Raw genomic sequence first — 26,581 nt, 5'->3', positions numbered from 1 at the left:
GAGCTTCTGAGAGAGAGTTCTACTGTAGAGGGATTTAGGTTATATATCTTAATGTAATCACTCACTACTTGATCTTTCTCCCCTCTAACATAGCAGTTCATATGAATTCTTAACACTTCAGATTTAAAGAATCACAAACTATTGTGATGTCACTTCTCCTGAAGGGTTATATAGATTCCTCCTGGGTCAGGGGTTCCCAAGACCACCCCCAGGTTTGCTGATTCACTCAGAGGAGTCACATGACTCGGCAGATAGTCACACTCACAGCTATGATTTATTACAGCAAAAGGATGGAAAGCACCATCAAGAAAAGGAAAAGGCCATAAGCTGAAGTCTGGGGGAATCCAGGCATATGCTTCCAGGGGTTCTTTCTTGTGGAGTCACACAGATGTGCTTAATTCCCTCAGCAACAAGTTGTGACAAGAAGTGTGAAATGTGTCCAACAGTGGTGGTTAGGCTCATGTGTCTACTTGGCCAGGTAATGGTGCCTGGTTGTTTGGGCAAGCAAGTGATGGCCTAAATGTTACTATGAGGATATTTGGTGAACTTAAATCATTAGTAAATTGATTGCATCTATGTACGATTCCTTCTACAATCAACTGAGATTAACAGGAGAAGTAATGACTTCAGCAGCCATCTCTACTTTGATCATTCAGTTTCTCCTGCAGAATTCACTGAAAGTCTTCACTGGAGTTCCCAGCTTGCAGCCTGACCTATGAAATTTGGACTTGTGCAGCCCCAGAGTTGTGTAAGACAATTTTATAAAATTTCATAATATTTACAGATATATCCTGTTGGTTCCATTTCCCTAGAGAGCCCTGACTAATACACCAACCAACCAGGGAAGCTCATTAAAGACAAAGTGCCCAGCATTTTTATTAGGGATTGATTATGTAGGCACTCTCTGTTTAGCATATTCCAAAATTCCAGACTCCCAGAAACAAAGCAGGTGTTTAGCACCAAGCACATTGTTTACATAAACAGTTTAGGTACCATGAGTCATTATTTTCAGTTCTGGGAATGATGGAAACCCTCCTGAAATTCAAGTTCCCAGATGCCAGCAAAGGCAAACCTTGAAAATCAAGCCTGCTACTCTACCTCCTGGCCTAGTTTCCTTTATCTGTAAATTGGTAATAATAGGGCCTCTTTCATATGGTTGTTGTAGAGACTAAATGAGATAACATTGGTAAAGTATGGAAAAACTTGCACAGAGCAAGCCCTTAATACATAAATGTTAGCTAAAGTTGATGTTTGTTTTGAGGAGCATACCCACCACCGAAACTAGATGTTGACAATCAGTTGAAGGTCTGATGTTAACCTTTTCCTCTTTCTGTTGCCCACTATTTTGTCTAGCATGCAGTAGATGCTCCTTAAATATTTTATTATGATAGTAGTGATTTCTCCCCTCCAGTCCAATCCCTCTATTTTATCTTTCAAATCTTCCCATGTGGACTTTCTTACACGTAGTTAAGTCTTGAGTCAATCTCTATCACATCCCACTATAAAGAAGACTTGTTTTCCAAGCTCATGAAAAATGGAAGATTTCTCTCCAAAGTTACGTACAAGAAACTTTTTTTTATTGTTTTAAAACCACTTAGCTCCTGTCAGATTTGACATTCAAACTTTGTGACCTCAGATTCCAGGACAGTCTACTGTCTATCTCTCACCTGAAACTTTCTAACCCTACATCTGAGGTAGCAATCATTATTTCTAAAGTAAGCCACTTGTTTCTGTTAATCATACAGTCATTTACAAGATGCCAAGTATAGAGTTTTGAAGTTATCTTTTATTTATGCTTTGTACTTCTGTAAACCACCAAATATTGCTTATTGTTATATATTCCCTTTCTGAATTACAGAAAGCCCTCCTGATTTTCAGTAGTATTACTGATCATGACATGATAAACACTTTCTAAAAACCTCCAAGGTGGTTATTCCTTAGCATCATTAAATTTCAGTGCATTCTGAATACCACCATCTTAAATAAAGATTTATCCTCATGGAATCCCTTAGCCATTACTGAAAATCTAGTGACAGTCCAAGCTGGATATTAAATGTTTTGTTTCCTTGGCTTATATTTAAGATCTATATACAATTTTAAATGATTCCTCACATTCAGTCAAGGCGGGCTCTTTATGCCATCCATGAGAAACAAGCTATTCTGTCAACCAGTCTTAGTTGAGTAGTTTTTTCTAGTCCTAATTCCACTCACCTTCAAGAAGACTTCCTTACTTTCAAGTCTGTGAAGGATAGTCTCATTAGAAATAGCAGACCAGCAAAGACAGAGAAGTGGCATATAAACTGAAAAACCAATGCACAATTTAGGATATTGACACTATTTATAAATCATGGATCTGGGAGGATCAGCCATAAAAGGTGGTGTAGTCATCAGCCAAAGGGGTGCTGATGCAAAATACTAGAAATTGGCTGTTTTTTATAAAGGGCATTTATTTGGGGTAGAAGCTTACAGACACAAGGCCCTGAAAGAGTCCAACTCAAGGTATCATGAGAGGTACTTTCTCACCCAGAGTCTGTTGCCATATGTTGATGCAAGATGGCGGGCAATGTCTTCTTCCTTCTCCCAAGGCTCTGTGGTCCCAGCTTCTTCCAATCTCAGCCGCAGGCTGGGACAAGTCTTGCCTCTCTTCCAGGGGTCATTTTTCACTGGGCTTAGCTGCTCTGCTTTCTCCACAAGGCCAGCTGTAAACTCTCAGGCAAAGGCCTTGTCTCTCTTCCCAGGGCCTCTGCCGTGTCTGGTGGAGCCTTCTCACGTATCTGCTTCTCTGTGTATTTACTTCCTGGACTCCAGGATCAAAACTCCAACTAACTCCTCAGCTGTGTAGTTTTCTCTGTGAGTCCCTGCCCTTTGGTGGACAGGGACTCAGCGTCCTACTAATGTGGTCTAAAGACTTAATCATTATTTAATCAAGTAAAAGTGAAACCTCTGAAATATCTATTTTGAGAATTCGTAAACATTTTGAAACTGCCGCAAGTGGGTTGACCTCCTCTGTATTCTTTTTAACCAATCAACAGGCTCAAGGGAGAGGTTGGTTTTGAGAGATCAGTGTGAATGAGTATGTGGCTGCAGCTGACATGAGGATCATGACTCAAAGACCCACAAATGGCCTGATTAGAAAAACCATCCTGATATTCTTTTCCTTTTCATCTTCTCTCACCAGCCAAATAAAGAGTCTGAACACCATAATTACAGTTAATAGTGCTAGGAGCAAGACAAGGTTGATTGAAAGACCAACTCATTCATTTTAGAGGCGTGGTACATGAAGCACAGAGAGGTAAGTGATGGCAGCCCTCCCACATGCCAAGTGGGTTACTTGGTGAGAGTTTCTCACAAAGGGATATCTTCCTCAAGATGTTTTACTTCCATGAACTGGAAATTTTCACAATAATGCTACAAATATATGCTGATAACAATGCACAACAAAGCACAATCAGCAAAGACAGCCACAGTCCTGATCGACAGCTTTGGTTAGCAGAGTTGGGGCCTTCTTTAGACTAAGGCTGGTGCTTATATACCATGATGTATCCACATTGTGCTATTGCTGCCCTGGGATTTATTTTACTTCTGCATGTAATTTTTTAAAAAATCATCAAACTGAATTAAGCTACTTGAAAGCAAGAATCTTTTCTTTCATACTTTGATTTCCCTATAGTGTTATGTTTTAGGTACTCAATACCTGTATCTTGAGTAAATATTGACTTCCCATTATTCTTCAGAAGCTGCTCTTCAACCGTCTGTCAATTTTGCCTTCCAGGGCTCTTCCTCTCCCCCCGTACGTTTTATTCTTATTGATAGTAGTAGCATTTAAGAATTGGTGTGCGGCTAACAGACAAAATGCCCTAAGGTTCACCTGAAAGTTCACTTCTGCTTTTCTCCTCCTCACTTCTTAGTCCTTTCAAATGCCCTATCATTTGTTAGTACTGCAGGTATTTCCTTTAACATGTCTTTCTCATTACCTCCTGCATTTCCATTTTCACTATCATTACATATTAACCCCCTTTTCTTCCTCCTTCCTTCCCTCCCTCCCTTCCTTCCTTTCTTTCCTCTCTTATTCTCTTTCTCTAGAAATGTATATTCTTGGCTGTGCTAACTACAAAGCAAAGAAGATTGGAATGGGTCTTGGAAGATGCAGTCTCAATTTGCTTCTGATGCTAATTATCATGTGACTTTTAGCAAGTCGCCTACAGTTTCAAATGACTTGAATTAAATAATTCTAAAATCATCTCCTGACCTTTCCATCAACTGATCGCTTTCTGAAACACATTGCTACACTCCCTCTCTTGACTGCTTACTCCTAATCATGCCTTATCCTGCTCTTCTTTTAAGACCTTTCAAATTGTTCTGAGGTGTCTTAGAACACCTTTTGCTTATGTCAATCATACTTCATTCATCCAACAATAATTCAGTCTTTAACCATTTGTGAGACACGTGCTGGAGCCTGGAGACTCGTGTGAATAAGGAGACACTGTTCCATGCCCATTTTTCACCATGCACTATGTTACATTGCATTTGCCTATTTGTGTTTCTGTTTTCCACAGCAAACTGTCTTACTCTGAAGGCAATGACTGTCACATTTACTGTATTACCATATATGTGGCACCTTGCCCAAAACTCAATAAGTATTTGCTTAATGAGTAACTAAATATTCCTTCCAACTAACGATTCTAGATGTATTTGAGTCAAAAAGCTGTGACTTCTGCTCTCTAATATGGTCACACTTCTCTGGCATTAGTGATTTAAATAAGCTCACAATTTAAAGAAAAACGAATGATAAGAGGAAGCACACACACACAAAGCCAACCAATAATGTAAACTGAAGTGTGTACATTAATCTACATGTGATAAAAACTCAAAATGCTGAGCTCAGCTGTAGCATCCATGCCTCCAAGTAACCTAAACTATGTAATAGTTGGTATCACTGAAGGCAATTGCATTCACACAAGTGATTTCAAAATGTTTTCAAAACATGCAGTGTATGTTAATGAAAAAATGTGTTCAACCAAAAAATTTGCAAAATTTAATAATAAATTCACAATTGCACACAGTGTACCCACTTTTTATTCATTTGTTAAAAGTTGTTTGAAGTTTTCTAACACTATCATTTACACACAACATGTGCCAGTTGAACTAACCTGTTTCTTCACTTTTGAGATGCTTCAGGTCCAGGGTATGAAATAAAGCTAGACATTGGTATTAAAACTTTCCCCTTTAATCTCAGCGTTGCATTTCCATATCAGCCATGAAGCATTTGTCTTGTGTTACCCATGGTGGCCACTTGGTGGCAGGAGTATACCATAACATCAAAGACTTTTTTGTTTGGTTTTTCTCTTTTGTTTTTGTTTTTCTAGATGCAGAACTACTCCATTTATTTGAAGAGCAAATTGTTGAAGGGACTTTTTAAACTAAAGGTCAAAAGGTTAAAATATGAACGGAACATAATTTCTCCCTGCTTCTCTTTTCAACCTCATATCTGGATTTCTTCACTGTGGCCAAAAAGAGTACAGGATTTGGAATTGCCCAGAGATGAGATATAATTATTTTCTTCATAACCCAACTACAGAGTTATCAGAGGCAAATTGATAAATCTCATGGAAACTTTGTTTTCAAATTTGTAAGTGCATGTATATGTTATTATTACCTGTCTTGGCAATGAAAAAAACTTGTATACAAACCTAGAAATAATACTCTTTAATCCTCAACAACTTTCCTTAGACTTTTGCTTTCAGGGTAAGATGTTATTGAGTGTGGAGATGACAAAACAAAGTAGAGGAAGGGATTAGAAAAGGCAGAGAGGATTAATCCACTAAGTGGAAATGAAGTCACTGGGTGATCTATATTTAAAAATGATTATAAGAAAGGAACTCTTTCAAAGTTGTGTCTAGATTTTGGGTGGGGGGGGGAATAAAGAGAATTAAATTATGGATTAAAATAAGTTGAAAAACAAAGAACTTCTGTCACGACTGGTTGATCAATGTTGAAACATTACTGAAACAGGTGAAGTTACAAGTCATGGTAAAGAATACTGAGTATGCTATGTGCCCACTCCTTAATACATATATGGAATTTCCAATGTTTCGAATTTGTGTTCTCAAAAAGTGGAAAGATAGTACAGGATACCATTGTTATTTACAAAAGAAGATCTAGTCTTAAAATAAACCCTGTTTTTGACAAGAGTGTCTCCATCGCTCTTTGTTTTCAAAGAGAGCAATCTGTTTAGAAATGTAGAGAAACTTAGACATCCTATTGTTAGACAAATTCTTTTATCAATGAAGTGACTGAGACCTTGAGAGTTTAAATGAGTCGTTCCAAGCTGCAGAGGTAGTTATTGACATAGTTTGCCTCATTCCTAGACCAATAATCCTTTGATTTTAGCATGCTGGCTTGAAAAAATCTCACAATTCGATTTTATTTTTTTTAATTGAACAGATTGGTATGCTTTCCTTTATTTAGCTGGACAAAAAGGGTGCTGATGGCAAAAAAAACAAGCAGACTATAACCTGAAGTCCACATTTATGAATCCAAATTCAGAGGATACTTACATTGGATGGTTTTAGATATCTGGAGGGATTCTTGCTCTTTTTTTATTTCTTATTTATTCAGGAACCAAGAGTATAAACAACCAGAGTACATTAAAATAGCTGTTTTAGCTGTTGCTGATCTCAAAAACCAAACTGAGGGAACATTGGAAAAACAGCCAAATCTAGTTGTAAACTGGATAGAAAGCCAAACACTTAACTGAATTGGATGCCTTTTCAAATCTTGCCTTGCATTCCCAGGGTGGTAGAAAGGTGCTCAGATGCCTCCATTATATTGCTCACTCCCACTGGCCAAAGAGGCCAAAGTTTCTCATTAATGTAATGGGAATCTGCTAAGCCCTTACCATTCTCACCGCTAAAGGCACCATGGTCAGCGCAAGCAGTCATTCTCAATTTATTATTGTCTGATAGCTAAAGTGCTGCTGCCCTTGGAACACTTTAAGGACCATTCTCTTTTGGTAGGCTTTAGATATAGATATTTTAATATCAAATATCAAAAGCCTCTTTTGGTAGGCTTTAGATATAGGTATTTAAATGTCAAATAATAGACAATACCTGTAAACGAGTTATTTTTTTTTTCTGTGATAATTGAGTTCTTTAAAAAAAAGTGTTTGTTGGCATACAGTGGCATTAGAATGTATAGAGAGACCAAGCTTGTTTGAAGGCTGTGGACAGTGTCCCTACTTGCAATTTACTGATTAAATGTGAATTTAAAGGACACCTAAAAAACATATCTACTGAGAGATTCCATTATGGTCAGAGGTGGGTGGAACCCAGATCACAGAATTCCTCGGCGGCGTAGTGGTTTTCATTATACTAAGTTGTTCTTGGTTGGGTCTTATCTGAGGTTTATTTGCCCAGAAGCATGAAAGAATAAGGCAAGTTGCTTTTATAAATTAGAGTTCTTGCCATGGGTAGAGGGAAGAATACCTAGGCTGAGCAGACTTTTTAAAGCAGATAGCATTTAAACTACCATGGTTTGGATCAACATGGATGTAGGCTTTGTACAATGGAAAGATCATGAACCCTGATGGGGTTTCCAATATTCACCTGCAAATTTCTTTGGCCAGAGCAGAAAGGGAAAGTTGCTTTATCCCTTGATTCTTAGTTTGTTCGAGTACTAATAGGAATGAAAACATGAGACTTAGGGACATTGTGTCAAGGTTAAATTAGTTAGAATATGTAAAGCATTCAGCAGAATGACTCAAACACCACCATTTGATGTTTTCTAAGCATTAAAACTAATTTACCACTTTCTTAAAGGCAATTAACCGTTTAAACAGAATCCCGGTAAAGCCAGGTATGAGTAAGAAAGCAAAAGTGAAGGAGACTCCAGAGTTTGGTATATTTTAATGAAGTTCAATTTGAAAAATCAACTGCAGAATTTAATAAAATATTAGTGAGGCAGGATAGAATAGGGACCTAAGGAGGGAGAGGACAGAAAGCCTAGTAAGCCACACAAACAGAAACTGAGGCAATGGCCTGCTGACTTATATCAGCCTGCTGACTCACATAGGCAAGAAAGGAAGGGGCAACTTACAAACACACACACCCAAGGGCTGTGTTATCAGAAGGCAGTCAGCAACATTATTACATGGTGGCAAAGAGGGAAGGGGCAGGAGGGCCCCACCGCCACCCTTACCCACTTTCAGGTTACCTTACATCTAGTGGACAGTGACCAGAGGCCAATCTCCACTGGCCAACACACCCTGCAAAGCTCATGGACAGCAGCCAGAAGACAATCAGCACCAGACAACAGTTCCCACACCCGAAGCAAATCAAACCACCTATAGATTTCCCTTGCTTAGTCTCAAATATGTCAATCAGCATAGACCCTGGAGTCCTGTATACTCATAAAACAGGGAAACCCAGGGCAGAACTTTGCATTTCTCTCCCGTGAGAATGCCCACCCTCATTCCTGAAGGTATACTTTCTCTTACTTTAACCCCAATAAATTCTGTTTATCTGATTAATTTGTAGCTAGCCCTTAAATTCTTTCTCATGACAAAGCCAAGAATCTAGACACTGATTCCAATAACATTAAGTGTAAAATCGGTGTCTACATTTCATTTTTATGGCATACAAAATACATTTAATAACAAAATTATAAGGCCACCTAGACCTGTTTCTTAAATATTCCATCTCACTTTAGTACTTCTCAGTCTTAGCAGTTGCTAGACTGTAAAAGGAACAATTGCAGGAGGCAGCAAAGAAAGACTTCTAAAAGCACATTACTAAAACTAAGAATGTTTTCTTGGTAAAACTTATATCATTTTATTTTTCCATTTGTGCTGCATTGGAGGCAGATTTTCAGATGATATATTATTAATCTGAAGCAAATAGCATTTGGAGGAAAATGTTTTCTTTGGGTTTTGCTCCCTTTCATCCACTCAGGTAAAACATCAAATGAGCAATTTGGGGATCCAGCTGATTGTTTTTCTTTATTCAATTCTGCCATGCAGATGGATGTTGTAGATCACAGGTTCCATTGGTCTTGAGAGAATTAACAATATAGTCTCAATTAAATTTAGGAAAACTTCCCCATGAGGGAGGAGTCTTAGGAAATATTACTGAACAATACATTGTTGTCCTTAGTGAGCTCAGAACTTAATGCTTGTTTATTAAGCTTCTAGAACAACTTAGAGAGTTGTCTTTTTACTCAAGGAAATGAAAGAAGTGTTCATAGAAAAGCATATTTCCTGTTTTAAAAAAGTAATTCCATACACAGAAGTTTGCTGCAATGTAATAAAGAGTTATTGAAAAAGAAAGGAGTAATTGTACTCTCGTTTTTTGTTGTTGTTGTAGTTGGAAGTTTAATTACACACTTCCACCTTGGCAGAAATTTAGATTTAATTTAAGGATATCTTAAATATATTGCTGTTTTTTCCTCTTATCATTAATTACTTCCACTCAAAGTTTAGATGGACCGGCTATTAGAAGTCTTAATGAATGGTTCCTCCATTTTTCCTTCATTACTCCATTCATTCACTCATTCATTGTTCAACAACCATTAATGTTTATTAGCCAGGATCTGAGAAGTCACAGATAAATTAACATGTAATATCTGCTTTTATAAGAAACACAGAGTATGTTAAATGTTTCAAGACTGTATTTACAAGAGGAATAGGGATGAAAAAGAGCAGCTTGAAATTTGCAAATCTTGATTAAACTATATAAACCTAAAACTTCATTTGTAGAACCTTATTTTGTTTTATCTGAGGTATTTGATAATGCAAGGAAAACAGTTAAGAGGATTATGTATGCTCCTTTAAAACAATCATATGGGATGAAAATTTACAAATATTAAGGCAATAGAAGGTGGTTATGAGCATCTAAAATGGTAAAAGAAACAGGTCTTACTTCTACTTTTACCATGTAAAATTGAAAATAGTTCCATTTTCCATTTTCAGTTTTCACTTTTTTGAATATCTGTTTTGAGCCTATTTTAATATTAACAGCATCTCATAATTACAGTGATTATTTTTTTCTTCAAACACAAGTGTCAAAACAACACCAAATGAGAACAAAGGCTATTTATTCAGAGCTTGCTGTATAGCAAAGGTGTTGGCTACCATCACTTGAATTTGGCAGAGACTGAAAAGCACACAGACAAGTGGGATATCCTGACTGGAGGCTATGGAATGGGGAAGTTAGAGGAGGGCTAACTAGAAGTGATTCAGAGAACATCCTCTGTGATTGGTTAGGGGTGTCTATTTACCTTTCTCCAGTTGATCCCAAATTGGAAGGGGTGGTGAGCAAAATTAGGGAAACTGTCAGTATTCAATCAAGTTCTATTTGGGGTTGGTTGGTTTTACTTCTTGGGATATTTTCTATAGATAACAGATTGCAGTTAGTGGGCCAGATTTTTCTGTTCTGGTTATAGCTGATAGTGGGTTGAAATTTCCTGGCCATTGTCCATTTGTATAATCAGTCTCTCACATACTTTATATGAGTTTGATCAATTGTATATTTGTTTGGGAACTGAATTGTTTCAAATAAAATTGTTTCCCCAAGTTTCAATGGGAATTAATTTTAAAACTTTAATATAAAAATTTGCTGTATGGTAGCTTTTAAGGAATCCATCAGATCCATATGTATTGAACAATATGTCTACTGTAGCCATTGGATGATTCCTCAATGGGTTGACTGGGTCAATGGCAGAGCACGCTGTCATCTAGGCAAAGGAAGGGTAGAAATGATAGGCACACAAGTAGTTCCCCACTCCAGAGAGCTTTGGATGCCTAAATATTCATTTCTTTTAGGGTATAGACAAGACTGCAAATCAGAGAATTTCCAATATAATCATTGTTAGAGGATTTTGCATGGATTTAGCAGACTGCAATTTGGGGTAGATGCATGTGGTATGTGAGGGTGTAGATGTGTCTGTGTATGTCCCTGAAAAACAGTGACTTTCTCTATTCCAAACTCACAATCTCTAGAAAAACCTGGAGACCCCTGGGATGAATATGGTTTTGAGGATGCTTGTAGCATAGAACTAATATAAATGTATTCACTTTGAACTGTGAAGATGAAAAAGTTTTGGGCCAGTCTTTAGCAAGTGCTGTTCTTACATGCAGCCATTGATTTGATCACCCAGACCATTCAAAAATATTTATTAAGCTCCTAAATGTATGATACAATGCTAGAAATATATTGGATACAAAAAAGGAAACAAGACTTGGTCTTGCCTGAAGCCAGCTTATAAACTAATTGGGGAGAAAGAGACAAAGGGAGAATGCACTTAGCTAAGAAGCTTCAGAGGAGAAAGCTCACATTCCATGTGGAGCAGAAAGGTGTCAGGGCTCCACTGGTGATTTTTTTCTTTACCTCTTATATTTGGTTTTATTGAGGCATATTTTACATAAAAGTGAATGTGCAGATCTTAAATCTTATAGCTCAGTGAGTTTTGACAAATGTATGACACACACTGTGTAACCCACCCCTTTCTCAAGATACAGAACACTACTGTCACCCAGAAAGTTCTCTTGCATAATTTCCCAATCATTGTACCTCCTACCTGCTAAAATAACTCATTAGACAAGATTTTATTAAAATGAGTTTGTTTGAGCAGTTAATGATGAATTGGGGCAGAATCCAAACAATAGGTTGAAAGAAGCTCTTCCAAGACAAAGAAGAGAGGTAATCAGTAAGTGGTGATGCAGAAACTTAAAGCAAAAATATTTGATTGGTTACTGTAAAATTTCTTTTTTCTTTTTAGGAATTTGTTGACCTTAGGGTTAGGTATGGTATCTAGTGGACATAGAGATTTCCTCATTCAATTTATTCTTATACACTCTCTTGGCTACTATTATATTTATCATACCAGGAGTAGCCATTGTTTTTACTCCTTGCACCAGGTGATGAATTTGGTGTAGTCTAGAATGTCATCTAAATGGAATAATATAGCAAATGCATTTTTTGTGTCTCCTGCTCAATATTCTGCTGAGATTCATCCATGTTATTGCATATATCAGTAATTCATACCCTTTTTATCCCTGAGTGGCAGTTCATTTTATGATTATATCACAATTTATTCATTATCTTGCTGATGAACATGTTTTTAGCTATAATGAATAAAGGTGCTATAAGCATTCTTGTACAAGTTTTTTTTGGTGCCCATATGCTTTTATTTCTCTTGGGATTAATGGAATTGTTGGGTCATTGGATAGATATTTGTTTACATTACAAGAAACTGCCAAACATTTTCTAAAGTGGTTATACTGTTTTATATTTCTACTGTCAATATATGAGGTTTCTGGTTGTGCCAATATCCTCAGTAGTATTCAATGTTGCTTGTCTTGCTGATTTTAGGCAGTTTATCTACTTAATTTATTATGTTATTTCATTGTGGATTTAAGTTGTGTTCCTCTAATAACTATGAGGTGTGGTACTTTTTCAGGTACTTATTGACACCCATATAGATTCCTCTTTCTTCATTTGTTTTTGAGATTTTGGATGGAATTTTGGCAGCTAGAGTTAAGGGATAGAAAGAGTATTCCAGAGAGATGAAAAACAATTGGCAAAAAAACTTTTTTTTAAACACAGGGAGGAGAGGAAACATATGTTGGCTAGTCTTGATAAAGATGGTCATTAGGAGACATTCACCCACATTTCTCTGCAGATTTTGTGATACAAATTAAACTTTAAAAATTGTTTGCTCTGCCTTTCCTGTTTTTAAATTATTATACAAGCGATACATTTTATGTTGAGCATTTAGAAAATACAGAGAAGCCAAAGAAGAAAGTGAAAATCAACTGAAATTCTATTACATGAAGTTAACTAACAAATATTTTAGTTAGTGTTATTTACTGCTGGTCTGCCCTCTCTTTTCTTTCTCTTGCAATGTGTGTGTATATAACAGACAGAAAACAAAAATAGAACACAGCACAATTTGTTAAACTGTTTTGCTTTCAATTGATGTATATAATTTTTTTCTATAGATTTAAATATTCTATAACATAATTAAAAAGGGCTGGTTAGTATTTAACTGCATAAATATATTATAATTTGTGAAACATTTCATAGTCTTAGATCTTTTAGTTGCTTCCCATTTTTTACCTATGAAGAGTATTTCAGTAAACATTTATTGAAGCTATATCTCCAAACATTTACTGAAGAGTCCATCTTTTCTCTACTTGATTTGAAAAGTTAATTTTATCATATATTAAATTCCTATAAATATCTGAGTCTCTTTCTGGTCTTTATACTGTTTCATTTATCTTCTTGCTCTTCCCAAAATTGCTCCACTCTATTTTAATATTTATTTAGTACTTAATAGGGCATAACATATTTTATTACTTCCCTTTTCCAAATATCTTTTGGCCATTCTCCTACATTTATTCTTTCAGGTGATATTTTTAATAATTTTGTCATTTATTGGATTTGCAAAACATTTATAGATTAATTTGGGGAGAACTGACATTTTTAAAGCAGTGTATCCTTTCAGCATTAAGATAATCCATGCTACATTGCCTTCCCATGGTCCACAGGATGGAGAAATAAAATATGGATTAGAGTGGACTTACTGGTATTCTACTATACAACTATTGTGACTCTAGCAGTGGAAGAAATTGTATCATTGATGTGGAGACAGTGGCTGCGGGAGTTGCTGAGGGCAGGGAGAGGGAAGAAGAGGTATATATGGGGGCATTTTGGGGACTTGGAATTGTCCTGAATGATATTGCAGAGACAGGTGCAGGACATTATATATCCTGCCATAACCCACTAAATAGACTAAGGGACAGGGTAAACTACACTGTAAACTATAATCCATGCATGGTAGCAGTGCTCCAAAATGTATTTACCAAATGCAATGAATGTGCCACACTGATGAAAGAGGTTGTTGAAGTGGGAGGAGTAGGGGTGGTGGGGAGTGGGGTATATGGGAGCCTCATATTTTTAATATAACATTTTGTGTTATCTATGTATCTTTTAAAAAACACAATAAAAATTTACTAAATAAAAAAAATATATCATTTAAATTATAAAAAAAAAGATAGTCCATGTTAATTGGACTGAACCTTAGTGAAAATAACACTAGTAATTTTTTTTTACAAATGATCTCAGCTTTTAAATTGAGATGTATAGTCTGTAACATATTAAATAGAAATTTTATTAATGAAATAGATTTCTTGAATCAAGCTGATCATATGATTTTTCTTCCTTTACATAGGATAGGATAAGTAATATTAATGGAGCCCAATTCTGAATCATTCCTTGCATTTCTGGAATAACCATATATTGTATGTGTAATGCTTGTTTTGTTTGCTATTTTATTGGGAGCTTTAGTATCTAAATTTTTCACTAAGACTTTTTTTTTTATTAGGGAAGTTGTGAATTTATAAAACAATCATGCATAAAATACAGAATTCACATACACCACACTACCACCAATACTTGGTATTGTTGTGTAACATTTGTTATTTGTAGTTTGTATTTTTAACAGTAGTTACCCTTTACAATTGGTAAAATATTATTAAAATAGTTTTATCTATTGTGCATTATTTACATTAGGTATATTTTTCTCATACGCCACCTTCTTATTACTATCTTATATTAATATACGTTTGCTATAATTCATGAAAAAATTCTTGTACTATTGCTTATAGTCCATCTTCTACAGTAGGGCTCACTGCATTTACAGTCCTATGTAATTTTTTATTCTAGTAATATATATATCCTAAAGTTTCCTCTATTAACCACTTTCACCTATAGATTTCCATATTGTTGATTCCCCTCAGAACAGTATGCTACCATTACCACCATACCTTTATCATCAGCTTAAATAGAAATTTCTTACAAGTTTAACATCAACTCCCTGTTCTCTAACCCCAGTCTATCTCCTAGTAACCTAAATTCTAGATTCTAACTTTATGAGTTTGCTTACTATGATTAGATCATAACAGGGAACTCATACAATAATTGTTCTTTAGTGTTTGGCTTATTTCACTCAACATAACATCCTTTACGTTCATCCAGATTGTCTCATGCATCAATAATTCATTCCTTTTTACACCGGAATAATAATCCATTGTATGGTGTATACCACATTTTGTTTATCCATTCATTGGTTGATGTACCCTTGGCCTGTGAATAATGCCATCATGAATACTGTTGTGCAAATATTAGTTTTTGTCCCTGCTTTCGATTCTTCTGGGTATAAACCTAGTAGTGGGATTGCTGGATTATATGGTGATTTCTATACTTAACTTCCTGAGGAACAGCCAAATTGTCTTCCAAAGTGGTTGCATTATTTTAACATTCTACCAACAATGAATGAGTGTTCCTATTTCTTCACATCCTCTCCAACACTTATAGTTTACTGTTTTTTTTTAAAAATACTGGCCGTTCTAGTAGGTGTGAAATGATATCTTTTTTTTTCTTTTAAACAAAGCAAGTTTATTGACACATATTAATGAAGCATACAGTTCATCCAAAGTGTGCAATCAACGATGTTTGGCATAATCACATAGATGCGCACTCATGACTTCGATCACTATCAGAGCATTTTCATTAGTTCAATAATAATAAACAAAAATCAGACAAAAAACAAGAAAATTCTTCACTTCTCAATCTACGGTTCCCCAGCTGTACATAGCTGCTATTTATGGCTATTAATTCACAATTAATTACCATTAATTAATAGGCAGTAACTTAGGAATTTAAGCAAGAGTAAGACTGCAGCACAGGGAGTAGAGTCTGAATCACTTTAGACCAACCTTGGGTTCCTCTCTGCACACACAATAAATATAAGTTCTGCTTAACTCTCATGATAAAAGATTTTTTTCTCTGGTTATCCCCAGAGGCCCAACATTGGGGCCTGACAGTTTCTGGTCTGGGCTGAAGTGTTATTAAGAGAAAGGCCCGCTAATACCAAATTGCAGATGATGAAGTTACATTCCTCCTGAAAATTGCTCATTCTGAAAATGGGACACTCTCTATGCCTTCAATGTAATATCATGTGCTTGACTGATGTTATCTCTAAGTTCTTGTCGGCAAAAGCTTTTTTTTTGTAATAAATTACTAATTCATGGAATAACACACTGCCAGATTCTGGTTTCTGGGGAATTCTTTAACCAATGAACCCACAATTGTCCATGACTGACTTGTTTTATTTACATAGTTTCATTTACAATTCCATTCTAAAGTGTGATGGCAATATTAAGTGGTATTTTAAAAGGAGTACATATGTATCATATGCATTAGTTCAAAAGTGTTTATTCATGACTATTTTTATACTTTCCATAAACATATTGAATACTAATAGTTAAAAATCATAAATTTGTATGCTAAATGATTGACATTGAAAGTGAATTTCTGCTTGAATCAAATCTTTGTGTTTAGAACTGCTCAAAAACAAAACGAAAATGTAACCAATGGTTTTGATTTGCGTTTGCCTAATAGCTAGTGAGTTGAACATCTTTTCTTGTTCATTTTAGTCATTAGTATTTCCTCTTCAGAGAATTGTCTCTTCAAGTCTTTTGCTCATTTTAAAATTGGGGTGTTTGCTTTTTCATTGTTAAACTGTAGGATTTCTCCATATATTCTGACTACTATACCTTTATCCAATATGTGGTTTCCAAATATTTTCTCCTATTGAGTATGCTGCCTTTTCTGTGTACAAAGTCATTTACATCTTTGGTTAAATTTTTTCCTAGATATTTGACTCTTACAGTTGCTATTGTAAATGGAATTTATTCCTTGATTTCCTCCTCAGATTGCTTGCCACTAGTGTATAGAAACATTACAGAGTTTTGCACGTTGATTTCATATGCCATCACATTGCTAAGCTAGCTTATTAACTGTAGTAACTTTGTCGTAGTTTTTTCAGGTCTTTCTATATGTCATCTGCAAATAGTGAAAGTCTCACTTCTTTCTTTACACTGTGGAAGTCTTTTTTCTTTTTTGCCTAACTATTCTGGTTAGAACATCCAGCACAATGTTGAATAACAGTAGTGACAGTAGGTATCTGTGTCTTGTTCCAAATCTTAGATGGAAAGCTTTCAGAGTGTGACGTTAGCTGTGGTTTTCTTATATATGCCCTTTGTCATGTTGAAGAAAGTTTCCCTCTATATCTATTATATTCAGTCTTTTTATCAGGAAACAATGCTGGATTTTGTCAAATGCCTTTTCTGAATCAATCGCAATGATCATATTGTTTTTCCCCTTTGTATTATTAATGTGGCCTATTAACTTTCTTGCATTGAACCACCCTTACATACTTGGGATAAAACTCACTTGATCATAGTAGATAATTCTTTTTTAACATGCTGTTGGATTCAGTTTGCAAGTATTTTATTGAGGTTTTTTAAAATCTAAATTCAAAAGAGAAATCGGTCCATATTTTTCTTTTCTTGCAGTAACGTATCTGGCTTTGGTATTAGGGTGAGGTTGGCTTCCTAGAATGAGTTAGGTTGTGTTTCCATCTCTTCAATTTTTTCAAAGACTTTGACTAAGCTTGTTAGCAATTCTTGGATGATTTGTAGAATTCACCTGTGACATCATTTGTTCATGGGCTTTTCTTTGTTGGGAGGTTTTTGTTGCCTGATTCAATGACTTTACTTTTAATTGGTCTGTTGAGGTCTTCTCTTTCTTTTAGAGTCAGTAGAGGTTGCTTGTGTGTTTCTAGGAATTTGTCAATTTCATCTAAGTTATCTAACTGTTTGGTATACAGTTGCTCACCGTATCTTCTTTTTTTTAAAAGATTTATTTATTTATTTATTGTTCTCCCCTTCCCTCCCACCCCAGTTGTCTGTTCTCTGGGTCTATTTGCTGCATCTTCTTCTTTGTCCGCTTCTGTTGCTGTCAGTGGCATGGGAATCTGTGTTTCTTTTTGTTGCATCATCTTGTTGTTCAGCTCTCCGTGTGTGAGGCACCATTGCTGGGCAGGCTGCACTTTCTTTCACGCTGGGCGGCTCTCCTTACAGGGCACACTCCTTGTGCGTGGGGCTCCCCTATGCTGGGGGACACCCCTGCGTGGCACGGCACTCCTTGCCCGCACCAGCACTGTGCATGGGCCAGCTCCACACGGGTCAAGGAGGCCTGGGGTTTGAACCACAGACTCCCATGTAGTAGATGGATGCCCTAACCACTGAGCCAAGTCTGCCGCCCATCGTATCTTTTTATGATCCTTTTATTTCTGTGGGGTCAGTAGCAATTTCCCCTTCTCATTTCTGATTTTATTTATTTGTATCTTCCCTCTTTTATCCTCATCGGTCTAGGTAAAAATTCACCAATTATTTTCTCAAAGATTCAATTTTTGGTTTTTTAAATTCTCTTTTTTTTAATGCTCAATTTAATTTATTTCTGCTCTAATCTTTGTTATATCTTTCCTTCTGCTTGCTTGGGGATTTGTTTGCTGTTCTTTTTCTAGTTCCTCCAGATGTGTTATAAGTGTGACTTTAGGTCTTCTTTTTAAGTATAAGTATTTGGGGCTATTCTTTCATTGCATCCTATAGGTTTTGATATGTTGGGTTCCCATTTTTATTTCTCTCAAGGTATTTACTGATTACTCTTGCAATTTCTTCTTGACCAACTGATTGTTTAAGAGTGTGTTGTTTAACTTCCCCACATTTGTGAATTTTCCTCTTCTCCACCTGTTATTGATTTCCAGCTTCATTCCATTATGGTCAGAGAAAGTGCTTTGTACAATTTCAATCTTTTTAAATTTATTGAGACTTGTTTTGTGACCCAACATGTAGTCTATTCTGGAGTATGATCCATGCACACTTTAAAAGAATGTATATCCTGCTGTTTTGGTGGACAATATTCTTTATAGGATTTTTAGGTCAAGTCTCCTTACATTATTCAATTTCTCTGTTTCCTTATTGATTGACTATTTAGATGTTCTAGATATTGAAGAGAGTGGTGCATTGAAGTTTCCAACTATTATTGTTGAGATATCTATTTCTTCCTTCTGTTTTACCTTTGTTTTCCTCATATATTTTGTGCTACCATGCTTAGGTACATAAATATTATGACTGTTCTTTCTTCTTGGTGGATTGCCCCTTTTATTAATATATAGTGTTCTTCTTTGTCTCTTTTAACTGCTTTTGACTTAGTCTATTTTGTCTGATAACAACATAGCTACACCAGATTTTTTTGATTACAGTTTCCCTTTTCTTAATATATAGTGTGTCCTTTGTCTCTTACAACAGTTTCGCATTTAAACTCTATATTGTCCTATATTAGCATTGCTATCCCAGCTCTTTTTTTGGATACCATTTTCATGGAATCTTTCTCCAACCTTTCATTTTCAACCTATTTGTGGTTTTGGGTCTAAGGCGAATCTCTTTTAAACTGTATATAGTTGGATCATACTTTTTCAAATTCATGCTGCCAATCTGTATCTTTTGATTGGAGGGTCTAAACCATTTATATTCGATGTAATTACTGTAAAGTCAGTGCTTTAGCCATTTTGTTCTTTGATTTTTATAGTCATATTTTTGTTATCTTTTTACCCTTTTAGTTATCCTTACTGATAATCTTCATTTCTTCACTGTATTCCAAACCTTTCTTTTGTGTTTTCCCTTCAGCCTGTGGAACACCTTTTAGAATTTCTTGTAGGGCAGTCTCTTTGTTGATGAACACCCCCAGTTTGTTTTATCTATCAATATTTTATACTCTCCCCATTTCTTTTTTTTTTTAAAGATTTATTTATTTATTTAACTCCCCCCCCTCTCCCCTCGTTGTCTGTTCTCTGTGTCTATTTGCTGCGTCTTGTTTCTTTGTCCGCTTCTGTTGTCCGCGGCATGGGAAGTGTGGGCGGCGCCATTCCTGGGCAGGCTGCACTTTCTTTTCTCACTGGGCGGCTTTCCTCATGGGCGCACTCCTTGCGCGTGGGGCTCCCCCACGCGGGGGACACCCTTGCGTGGCACGGCACTCCTTGCGCGCATCAGCACTGCGCATGGCCAGCTCCACACGGGTCAAGGAGGCCCGGGGTTTGAACCACGGACCTCCCATATGGTAGACGGACGCCCTAACCACTGGGCCAAAGTCCGTTTCCCTCTCCCCATTTCTGAAGGATGATTTTGCAGTATACAGAATTCTTGGCTGGCAGTTTTTCTCTTTCTGTACCTTAAATATATACCACCTTCATGGTTTCTCATGAGGAATCTGCTCTTGGTCTTATTGCAGCTCCTTTGAATGTGAGAGATCACTTGTCTCTTGCTGCTTTCAAAGTTCTCTCTTTATCTTTGGTATTTTACATTTTGCTTAGTTTGTGCCACAGAGTACAGCTATTAGTATTTATTCTGTTTGGAGTACATTGAGCTTCTTGAAATGTATATTTAGGTCTTTTGTAAAAGCTGGGAAATTTTCAGCCATTAGTTGCACAAATATTATTTCTGCCCTTTTTCCCTTCTCTTCTCCTTCTTGGATACCCATGGTGACAGTTTGAATTTGTTGAATTCCAAAAAGAGAAAGATTATGTTTTTGCATATGGGTGTGAGACCCTTTTTAATTGGACCATGTCAGCAAGGTGTGACTCAGGTTCAGTCTCCACCATTTTACTAGAACTGATATAAACAGAGACACAGAGACACACAGGAAAAGGGAGCTGCCATATTTGATCCCTGCAATGTGAGAGAAAGGACTCCGGTTTCACCCACAGCTTAGGTGCAAGGAGAGAAGACCCCAAGAGTTTCAAAGAGCTAAAGCCCAGGGAGAGATGAGCCATATTCCTGACAGTTTGCAGCTGAAATTGGGAAGAAAGTGGAGCAGCCAAAACTGATTGACGAGGCCTGAAAAGAGACAAGCCATATGCATAGCTGCCCACAGCTGAGCTCCAGGAGATCACAGTAGATTCTGAAGGGAAAGGCAAAGACCTTGGAAAAGATTGGTAGCCATCTTGCTTCTCCATGTGACAGCTGACTTTGGTGAGAAAGCACCTCTGACAGTGTCTTAATTTGGATGATTCATGGCCTCAGAACTACAAGCTTTTGCACAAAACAAATCTCCTTTATAAAAACCAACCCATTTCTGGTACTTTGCATCACAGTCCTTGGGCAAACTAAAGCACCCAAGATGTATGTTTGCATGCTTCATGGTGTCATTCAAATTCTTGAGACTATGCTCAATTTTTTCCATTCTTTTCTCTATCTGTTCTTCTGTCTGTAATATTGGTTGTCTGGCCTTCTGGTTCACTGATTCTTGCTTCTGCTTGGTCAAATCTGTTTTATGCTTCTAGTGTATCTGTATTTTTAAATTCTTGTATTGTGACTTCCATCCCTATAATTTCTGTTGTTTCTTGTTCTACTATCAGATTCTTCTTTATACAGTATCTTCTTAATATCCTTTATTTCTTTATCCACATTTTCCTTCACCTCTTTGAATTGATTTAGGAGATTTATTTGAATATCTTTGATTAGTTGTTCTAAATTCTGTGTCTTCTATGAAGTATTAATTTGTTCCCTTGACTGAGCCATATCTTCCTGTTTCTTAGTATGGCCTGTAATTTTTTGCTGATGTCTAGACATCTGATTACCTTAATGAGTTAACTCTGAAGGTCTTTGTTTCTCTCTTGCCTAGGTTTTTATTGCTGATTGACATTGTGTAAAGACTCTTCTTTGATGCTTGGTACAAATTATTCTAGACCTTTAGAGTAGCCCATGTTTAACTGATGAGATTTTTTCATCTCTTCTTCATCTCATTCTTGCCCCAGATATTTGGTACAATTTTTAAGACTAGACATTTTGTGCAATTTTTTTACCTCAAGGAGAAAGCTTGCTTTCCTCCATTCCTTCTCCAAGAATCTTTGTTTATTTTTTTGTTATACCTTGCTGACATGGTCCAACTAAAAAGGGTTTCACACCCATATGCTGCTATAATTTTCTTTCTTTCCTTTTTTTTTTTTTTTTAAACATTACTTGCATTATCTCAAACTACCCCTGCCTAGAGAGCAAACTCCTGGAGGAGAATCATCTTGGAGAGCATATACAGTCAAAACTAAGCCAGAGATCCACAAAGGGGGTGTGGACTGGTTCCAACTTGTCATGAGAAGGGGTCAGAAAGGACACCAAAACCTCCTGATGGCTCTCTGAAGCTGCACCTTCCTGGACTGTCTAGCATATGTTGCCCTTCAACAAACTGTTCCGGCTGCCCCTAGGAGGCACTGTGCCTTTAAATCCTCACTGCCTCCACCCTTGTCTGGGGTTAGGATTGAAAGAGTGGCTTCTGCCACCATTTTGTGGGAAGGGTTGAAACAGTAACTCAGAGCTGGGATCCAGTAGTTCAAATTTGCTAATGAAAAGCCATGATCAGTGATGGCTGTGCTTCCCTGGTCTTGGGGAAAAGCCACCCTTCAGCAAACTGTACCCTGCCACCCTGAGAAGGCACTGTCTTTAAATCTCCACTGGAGTGGGTTGAAATAGTAGCTCAGAGCTGGGACCCAGAGATCAGAATTCACTAATCAAAGTCCCTGATAAGTTCTTTGCATGCCCTCTCCTGTCCTTGGGCAGAGGATTTTTACATTCCTTTCTGTAGCAGCAGCTAGTCGGGGATCAGAATCCAAGGTGGCCTGCCACGAGAGTGGGGGATAGGTGCCAGTAGCCACAGTACCAAGAGAGCTATACACTGTTTTTTTTTTTCCTTTTACTATAGCTTATCAGTCTTTCCCTCCTTCTCTTTTCTGGACACTGTACATTGTTCCTTTTGCCTCTGTAGTCCTAGAACAGTTGTTTCAGATAGTTCCTGCCTGTTTAATAGCTGCTTTGGTGGAAGGACTGAGTCCTGGAGCTCCCTATTCCACCATCTTCCCTTCAAGTAAGTCCATTAAGATTTGTCTATGATTTCTTTAGTCTTTTTTTAAGATTACATTTCTATTATCTTCAGAAAATGAGAAAGAAGTGGAGAAATTTCCCTCTTTATTTATGCACTGTAATTATGCTGTCCAGTATCTATCTGGCTATTAGCACTTAAATGTAGCTAGTCTGAATTAAGATGTGCTTTATGTGTAACAAATACTCAGGATTCCAAAGACTTAATATGAAAAAAATAAAATTTCTCTTTAAAATTTTAATTATAAGTTAGAATAATATTTTGGATATGTCGGCTTTATAAAATCTAATTATCAAAATTAATCATTTATTAAAATTATGTATTATTAAAACCAATTCCTTCTGGTGGATGAAGATTGTAGTTAATACAATAAATAAAAGAATGTTCTGTTACAAAGTGTTAAAAATATGGTGATACATGGGAAAATTACAACTAACGCAACTTATGGTTGATAGTTAATAGTAAACATTTAATATTTTTCAAAAATGGCAAAGAAGATATATCAATTCTAAGGGTCAACAATAAAGAGATATAAGGGTAGTTTTTTCCTTTTGGAGTAATGAAAAGATTCTAAAATTTGGTGAGGTGATGACAGCACAACTCTGTGATGAAAATGAGAGCCACTGAGCGTACACTTTGAATGGATTATACAAAGCGTGGGACTGTATAACACAGTGAATCCTGTGATGAATAATGGATTATGGTTAACAGAACAAATATGAGAATGTTCTCTCATGAACTATAACAAATATATAATACCAATACAGGGTGTTAATAACAGGACGAATTGGAGGAAAAATACACCAGATGTAAGATATGAACTCTCGTTAGTAACATTTTGATGATACTCTTTCATCATTTGTAACAAATATTTCACAACAATGCAAGGTGGTGGTGGGGTGATGTATGGGAGCCTTGTATGTTATGTTTGTTTTGTAAATTCACAGCTTTTACTACACACTTGTTTATGTATGTTCATGTATGAATGAACTACTTCAATAAAAGTTTTTAAAAATAAAAAAACCACAATTTCTCCTGTTTCTTCTACTTATATGGGGCATGTGTTATTACTGTTATTATTTCTATTAGCAGCATTTCTCTGTAACATTCTATATAGGAGATGATTGATACAAGTCAATAGTTTAAAAGGAATTTCTGTGATAATAATTAAAACAGCACGATACATGGATAGGATGAGACAGACGAACACATGTATCAGCATAGAAAGCTCAGATTTTTCCTTTTTTGGGTGATGAGTTTTTAATAAAATTTCAATTTCTTTCCTATAAAATTTCAGTTTCTTTGCTTGGTGTTTATTCACACTTTTGAGTCATTTTTTGATAGTGCATTGTGGCCGCCGCTGCGGTACCGCAGGCGGGTCGCTGCCGCACGGGCCGATCGCTGCCGGGAGTCGGGCCGAGCCCACGGCCGGACTGGGGCGGCAGCGGGCAGCTCAAGGCTTGGTGGGGATGCGCGGTTCGATGGAAGAAGAACCACGGAGACGAGGTCTATGCGCAGGTCTGATTTTATTAGGGAAGTACATGGGGTTTTATAGTCTCGTGGAGGCGGGGAGGTTGTGGGAGGGGCATGTCCGCGGGGCAGCTGAGGATTGGCTGCAGAGGCAAGGGCGGACCTGCGGTTTAGGGCGTAAGCCATTGATGGCAGGGGGGGTTGTTTCAGAGGTTGTGCCGGGGCGGATACGGGATGAGGGCGATTGGAATGAGGCGGGGAGAACAGCGATCGGCTGGGAGGGGGAAGATAACAGTGACTGGGAGGAGGGGCGGAGGGAGGCAGCAGCATAAGCTGCTGCTGAGAAGGGCCATAATACAGAGAGATTTCGAAGAACAGGCGGGTAAAGTACAAGGAAGCGAAAAGCAGGGTGGGAGCAGGGGACAGTGCATAGTTTCATAGAAGGTGTTTATTTCGTTCAGATTTTACTAGTTTTTAGTATAGAGTTTTATATTCATTAACGTTGCTATTCCTGGCAGTGCTTCTTAACTTGTGTGTGTGGTGGTGGTGGGGGGGGGGAGTGGGGGAGGCAATTTTGCCTTCCCCAGGGACATTTGGCAATGTATGGAGACATTTTTGTATATCAGAGCTGGGGGTATGTATGTGGTGGTGGTGGGTGGTTAGTATGGTGAGGGTGAATGACCACTGGCCTCTAGTGGGTGGAGGCCAGGAAAGCTGCTAGACATCCTACAATGCATAGGACAGGCCCCACAACAAAGAAGTATCTGGCCTAAAATGTCAATAACTTCCACTTTGAGAAATCATGGTCTACACTAATATCTCCTTTCTCCTGCTTGTTTTGAATTTAGATTGTGTTTCATTTGTCTTTCTTCCATTTAGCATTTCCAGATGGTTGTCAATCTTTTAGGTCTTTTCAAAGAACTAGTACTTGGATTTATTTATCAGTTTCCTTTTTCATATTTTATAATTAATTTAATTAGGTTCTTAATCTTGATTAAGTCCCTCTTCTGCTTCTAAATTAGCTTCTTTTTGCTGTTTTTTTCCTAGCTTCTTAGGTTGTATGCTTTTAAGCAAAAAATTCTCTGCATTTTCCTTTGAGTACAATATTTAACCAGATTCCATAAGATTTTTAAAACCAGTTTTTGAAGTATAATTAATATACATGAAGTGCACATATCCATAAATTTTCACTGGAACACACTCATATAACCAGCATCAACAGAACCAAAGCTGTGTAACCTGTACCCAGTGTAAGAAAGAGAATATAACAGCTTCCCAGAACTCTCCTGTCCCCATCTACTTGCTACCTTCCCAAGGGTAATGATCTTAGCTTTTTAACAGCATAGCTGGATTTTGTCTGTTTAGTATTTGGATAAATGCAATCATGTTGTATATGTGCTCTTTCTGTCTGGCTTCTTTGGGTCAATGTTATTTGTGAGAGTCAGCCATATTGTTGTGGGTAGGTACAGTTTATTCATTCTCATTGCTATATAGTACTCCATTTTGTGACTAAACTATAATATGTCTAGTAATTCTACTGTCAATGGACATTTGGGTAGTTTCTAATGATACAACAGTATAAATAGTGCTGCTCTGAGCATGCCAGTTGATGTCTTTGAGTGAACATATGGAAGCATTTTAGTTGGGAATATATTGGGAATATATGTTTCAGCTTTATTAGTCTTCCAAATTGGTTGTATCACTTTCACTTCTAACAGCAATGTGTGAGAGATCTGGCTGTCCACATTGTCAACAAAACTTAATATTGCCTGTCCATTTCCATTTTGATCATTTTGATTTGTGTGCCATGGTCTCACAATGTGGTTTTAATTTTTTTTTTTTATGACTAACAAAGTTAACATTTTTCAGAGTGTATTTTCATTTAAATATTCTCTTTTGTAAAGTGACTTCAAGTTGCTTGCCCTTTTTTCTATTGCATTCTCACTTATTTTTAACAGCTCTTTATTCTGATTTTTGGCATTTGTTGCATATATATATCAGATTTCTTCTTCTGTTCTCTGGGTTCTTTTTCATTTTCTCAATGGTATATGCAGATGAACAGAATTTTTAAATTTTAATTACCATTTTTTTTCCTTTGAGTCAATTGCATTTTATGTCTTATTTTAAACTCTTTAATTATTCTAAAGTCACAAAAGATGTTCTTCACTGTTATATTCTAAAAGCTTTATTGTTTTACCATGTCTCCTATGTTTGATTTATAGACCACCATTGGATATATTCTAGACAATATATAAATGGAGCTATTATTTCTTCTTTTTTTT

General features: G+C 36.7%; 1 long non-coding RNA gene across 2 annotated transcripts in view; it reads left to right on the top strand.

Moving 5' to 3' along the window:
* The first annotated feature begins 520 nt into the window (after positions 1-520).
* LOC131278284 (uncharacterized) overlaps positions 521-26,581 on the top strand; it is a 140,844-nt gene continuing 114,783 nt past the window's right edge. The window contains exons 1-3 of one of the 2 annotated variants that reach the window (XR_009185605.2): positions 521-748; positions 3,179-3,292; positions 5,367-9,322. This is a non-coding gene — a long non-coding RNA (uncharacterized lncRNA). Of the gene's footprint in view, positions 749-3,178; positions 3,293-5,366; positions 9,323-26,581 lie in introns of those variants that run through there. The other variant, XR_011648691.1, reaches the window with a different exon arrangement.

This window comes from Dasypus novemcinctus, chromosome 4 (genome assembly GCF_030445035.2).
Source record: "Dasypus novemcinctus isolate mDasNov1 chromosome 4, mDasNov1.1.hap2, whole genome shotgun sequence".
NCBI classification, from domain to species: Eukaryota; Metazoa; Chordata; class Mammalia; order Cingulata; family Dasypodidae; genus Dasypus; species Dasypus novemcinctus.
Note: the sequence above shows the minus strand (reverse complement) of the source record. Positions and strands in the feature narration are given on the sequence as shown.